Below are 12,487 nucleotides of genomic sequence, written 5' to 3' on the forward strand. Positions count from 1 at the left end.
TTTTAATGTATATATTATATAACACCCAGGCATATACTATTTTTATGATGTAATTTTTTCAAAACATTGATAACATAATTCAAGCTACACACACAGACACACACAAAAATACCTTGAAGTGTTCTGTCAGATGTTATGTCAAGTGACTTGACAAGTTAACTGCTGCACTTTGCAGTTGTTTCACCTTTGTAAGTGAAACGATTGTGTAGAACACATAGAAGTATAGGATATTCAGTAGTTTATCTACCTCCACAAAACGCTGAACTTTTCTTTCTTGTTACCTTATGTGGTCTGTAGCAACAGCTGTCTTTCTGCATGATGGATAGCTTTTAAATTGTCCTTTGTTTTAACCTGAATGAAATTATTTTGCCACAAGTCAATACATACATGGGGGAAAATCAAATAATTCTAATTCTGTCCTGACTTTGTCTTCACAGGTGTATAACAAGGATTCAGATTGTATCTTAAAACACCTACCTTAAAGGACAAAGTCAAAATCATGCTGACTTTGTCTCATTAATTCTAAAGCTAAAACCAGTGATAAGTATATAAAGATCTGACAAGTTTTGTTGTGATTTTTTATCCAGTTTATGTTTTTTAACACTAAGCTTTTGCATCATTCTGTGACAGAGCTGTCTCAGCTTGCGTTTTTTACTGGCTTTCTGAAACTTTCACAAGGACAAATTCATTGCTCAGCTGAGAAGAAAACCTCATGTAACCACAGCAAAGTTCAAACCACAGGTAAAGCTAATGCTCTCAACTAACGTGGATGGGTATAGTATCATTTTGCTGAAAGAATGGTAATTTTTGATCCTGTAAAGCACACCAACTTCTGCATTTTACCTTAATGACTGATTTAATTTTTTCACAGGGCACTTCATCAATGTTGTTCTATAATTTAGCAGTGATGAACAGAAGTAAGAATTCGTATTTCAGCCTTTATTCAGGTTAATTTTTCAAAAACTATTTGGGACATAAGAGGTCGATATTCTACACTCTACTTAAATATGTTGCATATAGCACACACCCTTTATGAGAAATAACTGTATGTGCTACTGCTTATCTAGTAAAAATAACCCATATATTCATTATCCTCATTCAGTTTTCATACACTGGAGGAATACTGTCATATAGAGAAGGAACAGCTGTCCACAAATAGCAAATGAAATATATTTTTTCCTTCCAATATAGACCAATTCACACTTACCTTCTGGTGACACTAACTATGTCATTGTTTAATTGCTCTGTGCTTTTGTTCCAAGCCAGTTTTTCCACTGTAGTTATACACCATATAACAGCAATCACACCATATATCCAGCCTTTTCTTTCATTCTCTCCCCTCCCCCCAGTATCTCCATTTTTTGGCAACTGCAGCAAACCTGAGCCCTTCTCTTACAGATCATAGAACTGTAGAATTATTTAGATTGGAAAAGACCTTTAAGATCATCAAGTCCCACCAGATATAGTGAGCAAGATGGTTTTGTCCCAAGAAGTAAAGTTTACTTCCCTTATTTTTGTGATTGTAAGCCACTAGTCTCTATTTTGACTTTAGTGTTATATGGACAAGAAAGAAATACTCTCATTTTTATACTTATTGCTATGGTACATCAGGCTAAAGACCCCAACAAAATACTTTCAGAACTGATAGTAAAAGTAACTTTCCATGTTCAATTTCACAGTAGCACATGCTGTTTGCTCTTTTGAGCAGCTGTATTAGAGCACAAATATCACATCCCAGCTTCTAAGAGACAGTGATATTAAGTCTTGCCCTTTTGGGCTAAACACAATGATAGTATAATCAATGATAACTTGTTCTTATAATAAGGCATCTGTATATTTTGCTGTGTTGGATTCCTCTCAAGCTTTCTTTTGCATAGCTTTTTACTATTGGGGGTGGGGGTCGGGGGTTATGTTTTAACACAAGGACATTTAGCATAGGGCAAGTTGTTAGAAACTTAGTATCATGTTTTTTTAATTGATTTATTTCCTAAAATCAAAATATTGTGTTATACTCTGTATCACGAAAACTGTGTCTTACATGCCAAACAAAACCAAAGTTTGTCTGTGGAAATGCATAATCTGTTTTCTAATGATGTCTGTTACAGTCCTGCTTACCTATTAATGTTAATAAAATACTTGGTGACATAGCCCAGAAAGCAAATCATATCCTGGGCTGCATCAAAAAAAGTGTGGTCAGCAGGGGCGTAATTCCCCCCCTCTACTCTGCTCTGGGAGACCCCACCTGGAGTTACTGCATCCAGCTATGGAGTCCCCAGCACAAAAAAGACATAGACCTGATAAAGCAGATCCAAAGCAGAGGTCACAGAAATGATCAGAGGGCTGGAGCACCTCTTCTATGAAGACAGGCTGAGAGAGTTGGAGTTGTTCAGCCTGAAGAAGGCTCCAGGAACACCTCACAGCAGCCTTCCAGTACCTAACAGAGACTTCTAAGAAAACCAGAGAGAGACTTTTTACCAGGCCCTGTAGAGATGGAATAAGGGGTAACAGTTTGAAACTGAAAGAGGATAGAATATAGATTACATATTAGGAAGAAATTATTTACTGTGAGGGTGGTGAGATGCTGGAACAGCATGGATGCTCCATTATTGGAAGTGTTCAAGGTCCTGTTGAATGTGGCTTTGAGAAACCTGATCTAGTGAAAAATGTCCCTGCCCATGGCAGGGGGGGTTGAACTAGGTGATCTTTGAAGATCCCTTCAAACCCAAATATTCCTATGATTCTAGAAAGCTTTCCAAAATAGCTTCTTGCATTACAAATATATTTAATCTATTTGGGAAGCTTTGTTCTATGAAAAAGCAAGGATTCCCCCCCTCCCATCTCAAAATTGTCTATTAATATGTTTATATTTGCGGAAAGTCCCTCAAAATTTAGGGCTCATGGTTCATTCATCTTCTGCTACAACTCTGTCCAAAGCTTCTATTTTGGCATTTTCCTAAATGTCTTCTGTTCATTTGTTCATTCTGAGAGCCAGTTACATCATTCTATACCACTAATATACTTTTCCTGCATCTTTTTTAATGAACTTCATCTTGGTATGAGTTGTCTAGTACAACGTACAGCTCCAAATCCTGCTTTGCATATTAATTGAAAAGAAAACTGAAGACCAAAACTGGTTTCTTGAAGAGCCTCTCAGCAAAGCTAAACAGGTTAAACTGCCTGCAATTCTTTTTCAGACACTGCAGAGCTAAGGAATCAGACAATATGTGCATAATTTAGAGAACAAGTTTTCACAAAGGTTTTGTACAACCTCACTACCAGGATAGTACAGCAGCAGGTTTGAGCTCAATCAAATATCAGTTTCCTGTACTGGGGGAGAAGACAGCAAGAAAGGCAACTTACCTGCCTGCTAGAACACACAGAGAGGTATGTAGACACTGTGTTCAGAATTCTACCCAAAAAATGTATATTTCTGTATTGATTAAACAACAGATCTGGAATGACCAGCTTAACCCGATATGTGCACAACACAGCTACTCAAAGTATGTTAAAATATTTCCTCCCTCTTCACATGGAAAAACTAAGTTTGTCTGAAAGATGGTTGCCTTTGGAGTAAATACTGGGAAACAGGCACTTCTAGGGCACAGTCCATCCAGTTTGATTTAGACTTCCATTCTGTGATTTTGTCCTAGAAGTTATTACATTCTCTTGGAATCTAAAAGCACTCTAGATCAGTAACTCATAAATGGATTTTATACTTCAGATGAATCTTACCTGAAAAAAGTGACTTTGATGCGGCTTACTGGAATAGCTTCCAGTTACTACAGAAAACCCATGGGGAGACAAAGGAGGAAAAAAAGGTGAAAGAAAAAAACAGATACAAAAAGAAAGAGGAATTTAAATAATTTGGCCTTTTTCTCTACATAACAATGTATTTGATGGCCTCCTGTCCAGCAAAGAGCAGGAAAGCTAGTTCATCTGTCCAGCTTAATTTACCAAGTATCTTTCTTGTCTATTTTAAAAGAGTACTCTGAAAGACTCAGTATATAATTCTGCTATGTTGATGGGGTTAAAATAATTTTTTGTACATCATGTGAAAAGCATCTAATCCTCCAAAACTGCTTAAGAGAACTGTTTAAGACTAAAATACTTCAGGAAATTGAAAATTTTCACTTGATTGGTTAGTTAGCCTTTACCTCTGCCAGGCATATATGAATCAATCCTGCTTCTTTGCTTTGCTGTGTGTGTTTGTTCTCACAGAACTGTTCTTATTAGCTTGTAAACTTCAAGGTTAATCGAAGTTTAAATTTTGTTGAAGGCTATACAATGAGCATATATAACAATAAAGTAATATGAAATTTCAGTGTAATGAAAATTATTTTGGGTTGGAATGTCATGAGAAAAATAGAAAGCCAAGCATCGGACATAGCTGGGAAGCCTTTCATCAATGGCTTTAGCTGCATATAAATATGTGGAGAGACTATTAATGTACATTACCAGTTATATTTTCCAATCTGGATACACTTAAACATGTCATATATTTTTATGGCCTAGTTTACACAAATACACTACAAGATTTGCTGCTGCAATGCTGAGATATATCTTTGAACACTTAGTGGTGCAAAATACTAATGTACAGATAGAAAAGAAGTAATTGAAAATACAGGTGGCAATTTAAAGTGAGTAAACTTTAAATATCTGCATGGCACAGTGCCTTAATTTGGGAGGCTTTTTTAGTATGCCTTCAGTGTAGAGGTGGAGATCCTTTCATCCTGCTAATAGTTCTGAATTGCCTTCAAGAAGGATTTCCTTCCTCTATTGAACAAGTAAGGACTACGAAGCCTGGCTATCAATTTTGGAATGCATATCACGTACTTAAAATTAGATTCTGTGAATAACTTCTTAAACAGTTGTGCATGCCAAAAATACCTCTTGTGTACCTGCACATTAGCTTTTCAGCCTCTTAAAAGGATATGAATAACATAGCACTCAAACACCACTGAATATCTGAATCAATAAGTAAAATTATTTTAAAACCTTAATTTAAGAGAGGTGCACTTGTTCTCCCAGTATAACTTATATTAGTTCCTGGCAACATTAGAGCACTTGGAGTCCTCTAATCTTGTTTCCTTACAGCTTTCAAGAGCTGAAATTTTTCATTTTCAATAGTGGAGAAAATCTATTTCTTGCCATATTGCCTTTTTGTGCTGAGAATCACCCTTTGATACAAATAGTATTTAAAGAAAAGAAATGTTTATAGATATAGCCGTTTACTTTTAGCAACTAAAAGCCAGCCTGGGCTACATCATGTAATTCTTTTCTTCAGAGACTCTTATTGGTGATGCACTCTCTTGTAGTGTTAGGCACGGAAGAATCGAAGGGAAGGCAATGGAGGTTATTACTGCATTAGGAGGGTGTTCACAGTAGTGTAGGCACACCAACATGAGAGGGGAAGCAGAGTCTGGGCACTGCTGCAGAGGTCTGCAGCAGGTACATGATAGGGAACAAGGTGGGCTGTACCGTAAAAGCAGGAAGGAGGCAGGATCCTGGGAAATTGTGAAAGGTATCTCGGTATCTCCTCTTCCCAACTGGAATCACAGCCACAGAGGCAAAATGTAGTCCAACAGTGGTAGTGCATACAGCTTTCTGTGCTTAAAGGCACCCAGAACAGGGGCTGTAGAGCTAGGTGGGATTTGGCTTGAGCAGCTGCAGGTAACACTTAGGCAGCTGCTTGCTTTTACTTTTGTTAGAGGCTACTGACCTTATAGACACAACTGAATGTACCCATTTCTGAACTGTCATACTTTACTGGGTTACATGATACACCTTAAGAGACATGATTCATCCTACAGCACCTCATACAGACCTTTGGAGAGAGTGACGCAGTCACTATTAAAGATGAGCCAACACCTGCATTATGTGGGTCTTAGTTGCTGCAGTGTCTGTTTTACAAAAGCCAAACAAACATAAGCAGAAATTATAAGATTTCCCAAGTCTTGCAAAGAACCGGTAGTTATTTAAGTGTGCAAAATTGTCTGGTTTCAAGGCTTATTTAAAATCTAAGTGTCTTGAAGAGCCTGGCTCTCAAGACTGAGGCTGTTCCCAAAACTTAAGAAATGTAGCTGTTGTGCTTCTAATAGCACTGAGGGTTGTGTTTCATAATGACTGTTAATATTGTGCTTGATTGGTTTTAGTAATTAAAATTAAGAAATTCCTAAAAAATGACATGTTTTCTCCAAGGTTTAGGGACTTAAAGAGTGACAATAGCAAGACAAATTCTTTGAAAAACATCCATTCACTTTCCTTTCCCTACTTACTCTTGTAAGGCAAAATCACACAGCTGATTCTGTTCCATGACTCCTGTTATTCTTTGAGGGTACTAGCTGCATTTACTTATTTAATAAAATAATACGTGTAATAAATAATCAATTTAGAGAAAAAAACAAGAAACCCCAAACATTTGTATTAAATGTCCTGAATTTTGGGCTTCATTTGCAAATTATATATAGACTGATTGAAAAAGAGAAAAACAAAACAAAACAAAAGAAACAAAAACCAAACAACAACCAAAACCCAGCCCAGGTCTTTATGCATTATTCTCACTTTGGTATATGAAGTACTCTCAGTCATACAGAATCTCATATTTAATGGAAGTTGTCTGTTTAAAACAATGACCTTTTGACAATGACTTAAAAGCTTACAAATGTTTGCAAAAATCAACCGATTTACTCAGTTTCGTGTTAAACAGTGTCTTCCAAAGGCACTTGTATTCTTTGATTTAACTACAGAGGAATCATCTTTTAAACTGGCTCCAAAGAGACTTATTTTATTTTTCTAGGCTAAGAAACATCTATCTTGCATTTCTTAATATATCCTGCAAGATCTCATATGGAATATCTATTTCATGAAACACACAAAAGCCCTTAGGAACATACCAAGATTAAAGGATCTAGTCTCTGACTTCAAAAAAAATTATTGTTTTTTCCATAAATAAAAATATGCTGAGATGTAAAGAAAATGACTAATATAAAAAACTATGTACACTAAAACTCCAAATGATTTGCCACCCCCGTTTAAATGTTAGACACTGGCACTTGTGGTCAAAAAGAGCTTTTGATCCCAGCTTCCTGCACAAACTAGAGAATGCAGATCTGAACAGCTGTATCATAGAAAAGAAATAAGACAGAATGTACATCAATACTTTAAAAGTCAGAAATTACTTTTAAATGACTTAGGTAATCAGCACAAGAAGGTGGGGGAATGGTTGATTTTTTAAGTCTGCTTTGTTATAGATATCGTTTGGCATGCTTTTAAATTCCCTGGATTTGTGCTTCCTTATGTAAGATGTGATCATGGAATTCCCCTACAATTTTAGTCCTCAGGAAAAAGCAACAGCACATTGGGTCATATACCAGCCAAGATTTTAATTGCTTTCCTTGGAATCTACCAGGCAATGTCTGATTGATTGAGAAGAAGACATCCTCCAGAGGACAATATTGATAATCACAGAAGAAAATATAACTCTGATAATGCCTTAAATAACACAAGTAAAAAGCCATCAAAGTGTAAAGATAAATACCACCTCAAAAAGCTACCCTCCAGACTGTTATCAGAAGTGGGTGGATGAGCAAGAATCCTGCCAGAATGCTATTTTCAGAGAAGTATAATTATGAAGTGATTTCCTCTGCTCTTAAGATACCATCTGGGCAAACTTTTCAATCTTGAAAAGTAGTTCAAAGGACTTCTCCAAACAAGTACAACACTTCATCCGAAGTTGAAGGAGCAGCAAAACTAAGCTAATTCCAAGTAAGTGAACAAGTTATCTTTGATAGGGATTTAGAAGCAATCAGAGAGAGTTAAATGCTTCTCTAGAAACTGGGTAAAACCTTGGTCACCATTGAAGTCCATGAGAACTTTGCAATTGCCTTCCAATGCACTAAGGACTTTTCCACTCATTAGTTTGATTCCTTGCTAATGGAATACAGGATATGATCAGAGGGAAATGCCAACAAAATTAGTGCATTCAAGGAAAGCTGTGAAGGACATAAGGCTCCAGCCACATGAGGGAGTCTCCTACTTTAGCAAGTTCTACAGATTTATGAGACTGGAGAGTGATGCTTCCTTTGAGCTCGAATCCCTGCAAAAGTGCTTTCTAACTAAAGGAACCTGGTTTCAGTAATCCAATAATCAAAATTGAATCAGTCAGGTTGGTTGAATGAGAAATGATTGAGAGACTTTCCAAAACCTGTATTCTTTGGTTTTATACATCTATACTACTTAAGTGTCTTACTATGTGTGCAGTATGATTGATACTGCTTGTAACATCAGAAGTCTGATAGATTGAATTAAATAAATCAGTGCATCTAATACTGACTTTATAAAAATATTCATATGTATTTCTTTTCCTATGCTAGATAAATTATCAAATACATTACAAGTAATATTAGAGAAAAAAAATAGAATAATATTTTACTTATTCTGGTAATTCTAAATCACCTAATCCACTGTGATGGCCATTTGGAAATAATATTTTCTGTCTATGACACTGTTAAATTATTTCGTGTATTTCAGTTGGCAGGAATAGTTTCTACTTATACCACTTACAAATTACAGAAACCAAAAAAGAAAACCAAAAAACTTTATTAGGAACATGTAAATATTAGCAGCCTGGTTTATACAAAACCCATGCATTGAACCACAAAATATTTCTTAATTATGGACTGTCTATGTATTGTTTGCATTCTGAGTAACAGAATTGCTTCAATTATCTGTTGGCACTTTGACTCTGATATTGTATTATAGCATGATCTCTTATTGACTGCAGGTTTTTAATAGTCACATGAATCAGTGCCCTGTCATATATCTTTAAAACTGAGCCAGTACTGCAACATATCATTGCATATGGTTTTCTTTCACAAACTATGCTTTTGGTTCAATGGAATTCACAAATATGCAGACAGGTTGCATATACAAAACCATGTCTGAACAAGTGTGGGATTATCACCGATATTAGATCAAGCCATCCACGGGTGTGTCAAGCTGAGCCCTGAAAATCTCCAATATGGAGAGTCCACCTCTGTTCTAGGACCTACTTGCCTAGTGATCTTTTGGTTTTTTCCTAACTTGATCTTCCTGATCAAGTATGTGGCCATTGCACTTCCTCTTACTGTTTACCATTAAAAAAATTAGTTGTCTTTATTGCCTTCATAGCCCACCTCAAGTACAAAATCCCTACACTTTACAAGTCTAAACAAGCCTGATTACCCCAAAGACTCTGATTAGGTTGTTTCCAATGCTCCTCAGCATTGCAGTAAGCCTCCACTGGATCCTTTCCAGTGACTGGGTTTCTATCTTAAGATACTCAGTCTCAATTCTTCTGTGTTTTACCAGAAAGAACACATTTGTAGAAAGAAGCATCATTTTATTGGTTAGCAATGCTTTGGGACTTATTTCTAGGGAATTATGTTTTTCAGGATGCAAATGTGGGGGTTTTTGTTGGTTGGTTGGTATTTGCTTTCCAGGTCCAGACATCCAAGGAAAAGGATAACACGAAGCAACATCCATCACTCATGGCCATTGTTTCAATACTGATTTTGGGTTGCAGCCTTTAGCTTTGTTTCCACCTATTCAAACTGGGTGACAGGTCATGAATTCAGCAGGAAAAAAACACTGAATACATCAGGAAAGAAAATTTGTAAAATTATGTAAGATTAGTACCTCTTGTAAACTTTGGTACAACTAGCAAATCACAGAATCACAGAATAGTTAAGGCTGGAAGGCATCTCTGCATGTTATGTAGGCCAAGCCCTCTGCTCAAGGCAGGTCCAGCCTCAAGACTGTGTCTGGTTGGGTTTTGAGTATCTCCATGAATGGAGACTCCACAGCCTCCCTGGACAGCCTATCTCAGCATTCAAACATTCTGTCAAATGTTGCTACGCATAACTTTGTGAGAACATATGTACGGTGGTTTAAAGTGCTGAAGCGTGAACCAGTTCATTAAGGATTCAGGTTTCTTCCTCCTTTTCCTAGTTACCCATCTCCTGGGGACAGAACTATACTTTGGCTACTAGGCTATATCATGAGGCTCAAATTTGTTTACCTGAGCATCTGACTTTATATCAAATAGAAACTGTTAGGAATTAGAATAGGGAGAGAGGCTGGAGACAGCAGAAATATTTCATTTTTTTTTCTTTTTTTATTCAGAAGGAGATGAGATTATTTGGTCAGTACCAGCAGACTTCCTTGAGTTTTTTACCAAAAATATATATACTTGCATGTAACAAAAGGTGGACCATACTGGTTTACTTTAAGTTAATTTTATAATTAAGTAAGATTTTGATTTAACAAACTAGGTCATGTAACAGTTGCTGTCAGTGATATTTGCTAAATGAAAACTAAAAAAATTTTGGTCATCATGCCAGACTTCGTAAGGCCCTGGTATGTATTATTGATATCCAGTCTTTGATTTCTGAGGCTTTCAGAAGGACTCTTCCTGTAGCCTCTTTGTTTTCCAATTCATGGCCACCTATTGGGCATATGATGCAGATAGCATCACATTTTCCACTTTACCAAACATTATCCTTAATAAAAACCTGCTTATTTCTTATATCTGAAACTCTTGGGGTTTGATCAACTACGCAGTGAAAATATCATGTCAACAACAAATAATTTTGGAATTTTCCATGCTAAACCCTGCTAAAAATAACAATACATTTTGCAGATACATATTTATTATAAAGGACAATGTTAAAATTAAGAATCATTTAGACATCTGTCGATGAGATCGCCTTTTCTCTGATCTTACTCTCCATAATCTCTTTCACGGGATCGAGGGCTTTCCTCCAAGTCTTTTTCTCTTCTCCTTTTGAACTTCGGCAGCATTCTCTGATGCCCCTATAGCATCTGATCCCCCTATACCTTCTTCCTGAACATAACAATTTCATAACACAAAAGCTAATAAAAAATTTCAAACTAAAATTCTCTCACCTCTTCTGTCTAAATGAATCCCATCGTGACATGTCAGTATCTGAAATTTTAGTCTTTATTTTTGGATACTTACATCCAGATACAAACTGTGGCAGGGAAGGCTCAAATTAACTAGCAAAATAAAGCTGTTCGATGCTGAATTAAAAGAAACATGGAATCTATTCCCTCGTGGTATCCAGAGGGAGAAGAAGAAAACAAAATATGAATCATAAACTAATAGAATCTAATATTACATCATTTCAGAGGTATAGAATAATTGACTGTCACTTAGATATGAAAAAGGTGCATGTATAACTTACAGACAAGAAAGAAAACAAAAAAATAGTGTAAATTATATTTATATACATAGCATATCACATATATATCTCCACCTATAATTACCTTAATTTATATGCATATATATAAAATTCATTTTATGTAAATAAAGCCTAATGTCATTCATAAAAGTAATTTCTTAATTCTTTGGAAAAAAATGTGATACTCATTCCATTTAAGTATTCTTCATTCATATCAGCAATCTCTCTGATACCACAGGAATAGTTTTATAGTTATGCATGTAAGACCAGACCATGGGTTTAGAGTATACTTTATCTAAATAATTTATTATTTGGATTTCCTAATACATTAGTTTGTCAATTGTTAGGTTTGGAACTAAAGCAAATACGATTCTCTTAAACTGACTTTAGGAAGAAGACTGCTTTCATCCTTGGCATTGGAGAAAACAAAGAGAAAAAATGCATGCAATTTTAAAATTCTCTAAAGTACTTCAGCACCTTCTAAACTAAAGATCATTTGAAAGATAAGCAGCTACACATTTGAAGTACAAGAACATGAAGACAGAGTGCTGTAGGAATCAGTGATGTTGAAGAGATGCATTGGAACATGTTTCCAGTTCAACTCTGGGCTTGTTGCTTTTCCTCCTTCCCTCTGCTTTAGTGCAACATATTGGTTCATTAAGTTTCCTTTCAGAATTAAACAGTAAAGTACAGGATATTTTTACAGTTGTAAATGACTGACACAATTTCATTTTTCTTTATATTAATAGCAGCAAGCAATCACACTACATCTGTTGTGAAAAGCACACATAAGTTAGGTTTAATTCATACTTCATAAAATTGTTTAAAGCTCTTATTCTATTCCACTAACTCTGTGGCATACTGCTGCTCATTTTACGGTGGCCTTGACAGTGTTAGAACAGAGTAGGAGTTACTTTGAATTACTGTGTTTATGAAAAGATGAAGGCATAGCCAAAGACTGACATGAAACAAGGAGAGCAGTCTCTTTTTTGCCTATTATCCTGGCAACAAGCAAAATACGAGAAGGAACACCTCCTTTTAAACTGTCTGGATGTTTGCCTTACTGTGAGGCAAACTGCTTTCTGTGAGATGAAGTACTAAACCACTGTTATATTATCGAAGCTGCAGCTTCCTGAAAACTTCTGTATGTCAAAGTATTTGTCTCAGACAGCTTAAGTTCTGTTTAGACATGCTGCAAGTGCCAGTGACACACTACAAATGAAATCAATAGATACCTTATTTGTGGT

The sequence above is a fragment of the Falco cherrug genome, chromosome 2, assembly GCF_023634085.1.
Source record: "Falco cherrug isolate bFalChe1 chromosome 2, bFalChe1.pri, whole genome shotgun sequence".
NCBI classification, from domain to species: Eukaryota; Metazoa; Chordata; class Aves; order Falconiformes; family Falconidae; genus Falco; species Falco cherrug.